General features: G+C 42.9%; 1 pseudogene; it reads right to left on the bottom strand.

The window, feature by feature from the left end:
- Positions 1 to 3,797: 3,797 nt before the first annotated feature.
- LOC705960 (large ribosomal subunit protein eL29-like) lies at positions 3,798 to 4,484 on the bottom strand (annotated as a pseudogene).
- Between the last annotated feature and the right edge of the window lie 2,104 nt (positions 4,485 to 6,588).

The raw sequence follows: 6,588 nt of genomic DNA, 5'->3' as shown, positions 1-6,588 counted from the left end.
GGGACTACAGGCGCCCACCACAGTGCCTGGCTAATTTTTTCTATTTTTTAGTAGAGATGAGGTTTCACTGAGTTAGCCAGGATGGTCTCAATCTCCTGACCTTGTGACCCGCCCGCCTTGGCCTCCCAAAGTGCTGGAATTACAGGCGTGAGCCACCATGGACCTTGGGCAAATTCTTTAACCTCTAAGCTTCGGTTTGCTCATCTGTTAAATGAAGAAAATAATCACTAATTAGGAACTCATTGTGACCCGTCAGGAACTAAACGTTTAAAGCTCTTGACAAAATTTCTGGTACCTACACTCAAAAACCGTAGTAATAATTAATGGCAATTCAATTTCAACTCCCTGGTCATTCTGAGTAAGATTTTAAGTTAATAGAAGGCAGATGAGATGTGAACAATAACCTCTTTGTAGAATGAAAACCTAACGTCATGGTTTATAAATAACTCTCCCAGCTATGGAATACTGTTATCTCTGTCCCCTCCAGGCAAGCCTTGTTTAATCCACCACAGTGGTTTCCTAAGAATATATATATATATACACAAAAAAAGAACAATGATAAAGAATATACACAATAACGTGGGGAGGCATGCAAATCAAAAAGGCGTTAACTGATAGGGAAAAGGGAGCAAGGAACTAGGTTGAAATTATGCGGAAGGGCCTCTAGATAAATACGACAGTGAAAAGACAACTAATTGAAGAATGAGAGAGTTTTCTTAACCAGTGCTAGCTGAGTAAAAATATAATTATCTTTGATTCATGAAGATTGCTACAATATGACTCATTTACCAAAACAGTTACTAGCAGAATTACACTTGTTACTGTGAGAAGACCACGTGGGAGCGAGGGCTGTAGTAAATACCAAATGTGTTTGGTATTTCACAATGGCACCTGGAAGGAGAGTTCTGTTTCCTGCTCAGTGGTTCTCTGTGATGCTGCTGCTCTCAGCAGGGCCATTTGTGATTAGCAGGAGCACAGAGACCTTCCTGTGAGATGCGAAACGCTAATCTAAGTGCACCTAACCAGGTTCTGGGAGAATTTCGACTACCCTGGTCTGAACACACATCATCTAGATCCCAAACTTCTTCTTTTCTACAGGTGAAGCCAGAGCTCCAAGGCCACTGTGCCTTCGATTTTTATGCATATTGAGTTGATGTCTCTTTTGCCAAAGACTGCACACACACCGAGAAATTAGAAGACATTCATGACTGTTTATTAGTTGTCTGATGGCTCTAAAAAGGGGAAAATTACCTTTTTCCAATCAAATATTTTCTCTCTAGCTCAACTACGGTAGGCTTGGGAGTTCATCCCATAGAACAGAGCTGCTTAAAGGTTCAAACTTTCAACAATTATGGGAAGCTGACCACTGGGACGATGCACTAAAATGGGTGGAAGACAGTGGGCAGGGCACCCTCAGAGGTAGAAGGGACCTCACAGATGTTCTGGCCCAAACGTCCTAAGGCCAGACGTGGTTCTAGGGAGTATGTGTATGTAAGTGATGAGGACAGCCATGTGTTCTATAAAAACAGAATGAAAGGCACAGGAAGAGATAAGAAGATGCATTTCTCACACAGCAGAAGAGCTCTGCAGGGAGAAATGTACAGAAAAAGGCAGCAGCAAACGGTCCTGCAAGCACAAGAGTAATGAAAATAAATACAGCTCACAAGCCTAATGAAGAACATTTCAGAGCAGGTTGAGACCCTAACTGATACAAATGAGGATCATTAGCTTCCCTGGGCTCTCCTGTTCAGTGTAGGACAAGAACCGTGCAAATAGAAGGAGATGACCAGGGCTGTAATGGTAAAATTATAACCCCACACCAGACCTGGGTCTTTTAATAAGAAGAGCCATGTTCATCTCCAGTCTCAAAGCCACTTGAGGGCCTGAAGACCATCAATATAGATGACGCTTAGCTGTTGTCATCCAAGGATAACAAATGTTTTCAGAACCACCCACTTCTCTTCCCCTCCAATATGCATAATACTTCCACAAGGCCTGGAAACTAAAGAAGATTCCAAATATGATTCTCTCTCAGGCTGAGATCAACCACACTGTTTATGATTATGAAGCACCACTACATGCTAAATCTTGCACTCAGTACTTTGCATGCATTATTTCATTTCATCCCATCCACAGGCCTGGGAGGTAAGTATCATCAATACTCCCATTTTAATGATAAGGATAGCTGAGGTTCAGAGAGATTGGGTAACTTGCCCAAGGTCAAAAAGTAAGTGACAAGTCAGAGATTAAAACAGAAAGCCAGCTTTGATAAGTTGTTTTTAGGATCAACTGTTGTGGAGAGGTGACGAAAATGAAAATGAGCAGACATGTCAGAGCAAACACAAAAGGAAGAATTATTCTGTGAAGAGAAAGGACCTGTTCCAGGGCCTAGAGACAGAAAAGAGCTTGGGAGGTGTGAGGACCTTCTAAGTGTCTATTGCTGACTAATTGTCAGCCCCTACGATGTGACTTAAGATATCAGGGGCCTTGATTCTCCTTCACAGGCCTCTCCACATGGCTGCTTGGGCTTCCTCCAGCATGGAGGCTGTGTTCCCATGGGGATGTGATGGAAGCTACTAGTCTTTTTAATCGCAAAGCACAGAAATGGCACAGTGTTACCTCCACCATATTCTTTTGGTCAACTCAGTCACCACTAATTCAGTGGGAGGAATGACAAAGAGTTTAAAAAAAAAAAAAAAAAAAAAAAGCCAGTGTGGTGGAAACACAGTTGACTAGGGATGAAGGAGCAAGAAATGGAAGGGTTTTGGAACAAGGTGATGGGAGAGAGATTTTTTTCAAGGCTTTATTGGCCATGTGAAGGACTTTGGATTTCATACTAAGTGCAGAAGAAACCTTTACTCCTTTTTCTCCCTTGCTCTTATCTCAACTGTGATAGAAGACTAATACAACTAAGGACTGGAGGGATTTCATCTTCAGTCCACAGAGCAAATCTGCATGCACATAAGATGCATTTAATGATTGTAAGGTATTAGTAAACTGTCATCTTCAACTATAAGCTCCCCCAAAGTATCATCTGTTGCTGAGGGAGCCACATAACATTCCAGATTTCCAAGTTTCAGGAACAACGCCAATATACCTCCCCAGGTGTCATACCAGGTACTGCCACACCATTTTCACATGCAGAATGGCTGCTGCTTGGTTTTTTGCCTACCTGTCACCCTCACATAGTTTATACCCCTGAACACAAAAAAGCCAACAGCCCTTCAGTTTGATTATCAGCCAGTCTGTCCATATATAAACACTGCTTTGAGGTCAGGGAGTTTGGCTGTGCCCATACAACTGAATTACTGGGTCCAACATGGCTCCCCAATGTTTTGGTGTCTTCATGGTTAGAGAACTGTGTTTCTTGGTGCCAGTTAGAGTTATTCGGTGAGGAAGAAGTGAAGAGGAATAGCTTCCTTCCATTGCTAAAGCCAGAACTTCTCTGTACAACAAAGAACATAAACGTTATGACATACTGGAGAGTGGGATGATGCTACTCAACACATTAAATACCTTCTGTGCTGAGGTAGCAAGACAAGTCGGACAGACTCCAAATTCTAGAATTGCTAAGAATAGAGAGAGGAATTATCCATAAGTATGTTTTTTTTTTTTTCAATACAATGTAGTAAGTATAGGGATACAGGCATTCAAAGGGTACAATGAGATCCCAGAATTGGGGGCTCTAGCTGAGTTTTTGGGAGTGGTGAAGCAGGATAGGTTCCAAAGAGGAGGTAATTTGGGACCAGAATTTAGGAGTGGCAGTTAATAAAAGTATTTCAGACAGACAGGAAATTGAAGAAAAAAAAGGCTCTTTATGTGAGGCAGCTAGGTAAGTGTCCGTTTTGAGGAGGAGGGTTGCATAAGAGGGCAACATTACTGAAATATAACTTTAAAAAAAATCCTGCCTCAGGTTTATTTGTACAAATAGCACGGGAGGACACCAGCCCCATGCAGACAGCAACCCAGGGGGGCCACCCCAGTCCTTCTGTCCTCACGTTGGCAGACCAAGATCTCTACTCTGAAGCCTTTGTAGGGGTCTGGGCACCCATGGGAGCCTGAGCTGGAACTGAAGCTGGAGCTGCAGCCTGGGCCTTGGTTTGGTCCTTGGTCTTGGCCTTTGGCTGGCACAGCCCGAGCCCCTTGGCAATGCAGGCACGAGCATGCTTCCTAAGCTTGCGGTGGGCAATGTAGGCAAGTCGATTGAGCTTGCAGCTGACACCCTTTGGGATCTTGGGTTTAACCTCCTTGGGCTTATGAGGGCCTTGATAGCCACGGCACGTGCACTCGTGGCTTTGGCACTGTTGACCTGCATCTTCTTTAGGCCCTTCTTCTTGTGCTACTTGGCAGAGCACTTGTTCCTCAGGAATTTGGGGTCCACTCCCTTAAGAGATTTGTATCTTTGTGTTCAGGGTTTCTTGATGCTATTTCTGTGCCATTTTCGGGACTGGTTGTGTGTGGTGTGGTTCTCGGACTTGGCCATGTCTGCACTTTAAGCCACAGCTCCTGAAGCACCTAGAACCAGAAATGGAATATAACTTTAACACAAGTTGTGACAAGGGACAGAAAGGAAAAGATAAACAGTGGGTAGATCACAGACGGCTGTATATACTATGTTAAATAACTTTGTATTTATTATGCTGTAGCTATCAATGATTTTTAAGGAGAATGGACTTCATCAGATTTTTGTTTCAGATAAATTATTCTGGTAGAAATATAAAGACAGACAATATTGAGCCAGGATTGAAAGGAAGAGAGACCAGTGGGAGCTACTGACTCAATAGTGCGGGTTTGTTATATAGGTAAACTCATGCCATGGGAGTTTGTTGTACAGATTATTTCATCACCCAGGTAGTTATCTTTTCTGCTCCTCTCCCTCCTCCCACTCTCCACCCTCAGGTAAGCCCCAGTGTCTGTTATTCCCCTTTTTGTATCCATGTATTCTCATCATTTAGCTCCTACTTGTAAGTAACTGAGAACATGCAGTATTTGGTTTTCTTTTCCTGCATTAGTTTGCTAAGGATAATGATCTCCAGCTCCATCCATGTCCCTGCAAAGGGCATGAACTCATTCTTTTCTATGGCTGCATAGTATTCCCCCCAAGGTGTATATGTACCACATTTTCTTTATCCAGTCTACCATTGATGGGCATTTAGGTTGATTCCATGTCTTTGCTATTGTGAATAGTGCTGCAGTGAACACACATGTGCATATGTCTTTATGTTAGAGTAATTTCCATTCCTATGGGTATATACCCAGTAATAGGATTGCTAGATCAACTGGTATTTCTGTTCTTAGCTCTTTGAGGAATTACCACACAGCTTTCCACAATGGTTGAACTAATGTCCACTCCCATCAATAGTGTATAAGCATCCACTTTTTTCTCAGCAACCTTGCCAGCCTCTGTTATTTTTTGACTTTTTAATAATAGTCATTCTTACTGATGTAAGAGACCTATCATTAATAAGATAAGGAAATCTAATTTTAAAAAAAGACAATTTGTGACACAAGATATAGAATGATATGAGGGGTTAGAATCAAGGGGTGGTCCTTAAAACTTGGAAGAGGAACCTTATCCTCTGAGACTGGTGAAGGAAGAGTTCAGACCTCCCTATGATAGCATGTGAGGAGCAGGAAGAAGTGCATATCTGGTTGTACCCCATTTCTTATATGTTCTGAGCCCAGGGCAAAAGTATAAGTAGATATTCGCATGTCTATATCCAAATATTTAAAATTTATCAATCAAGCAAAAAATTAGTTAAATAAAATATGTCAGATAGACATGTTTAATAGAATATGCCTATCTTGACAGATATACCTTCTTTAATATTTGGGAAGCCAACTCCTCATTTAGAGTTTTGGACTCCTCAGAGTTCTATGCTAAAATACAGGGACTTGAGAGAGCCACCCCAGCCCATGACCTAATTCTCTTGTCTTCCTATTTCTGGTCCCACAGTACACCATGAGAGACCTGCAAGGACACATGTGGACACCCAAGCCTGCAAGCCCAGACTCAGGCCACATCCCTCTGGAAACAGCCACTCCTTAGCCGCCCCTTGAGCCTAGAGATGCATGCATAATGGGTTCAGCCATCCTTGGGAGAAAAGATTCTGGAAGAAGTCCATGGAGGACCTATAAACAGGCTCATGGCAATCTGTGCAAGGAATTCTGAGGTTCTGGGTACTCATCGCATAATGTAGAAAAGGAAATGTGGTTCTGGGTGGACATGTCCCCCTTAGCTTCACACACCCCTTGCCCTGTATGGAGGAGCTCAGGTATGTGGCCAGAATGATGCTCTCTAAAGATCAGGGCACAGGGCAGAAGCTCCTCTTGCCCAGGCCTAGGGGTGGTACAGTCCAGTAGCCTCCATGTTCTTGATGGAACACACACACACACGCGCGCACGTGCACACACACACACACACACACACATACACACAAAGCCAAAGTTATTAGCCAACACTGAAGTTGGTCAGGAATCCATCCAGAGGAACCAATGCTACCTCTCAGGTTTTGTTCCTTTAACTCCTGGGAAACAGTATCCAAGTAGTTTGCCAGGAGAATTTGTTTTTTCTCTTGAAGTAGAAGC

The sequence above is a fragment of the Macaca mulatta genome, chromosome 4 (genome assembly GCF_049350105.2).
Source record: "Macaca mulatta isolate MMU2019108-1 chromosome 4, T2T-MMU8v2.0, whole genome shotgun sequence".
NCBI lineage: Eukaryota > Metazoa > Chordata > Mammalia > Primates > Cercopithecidae > Macaca > Macaca mulatta.
This window is presented reverse-complemented; position numbering and strand designations above follow the sequence as displayed.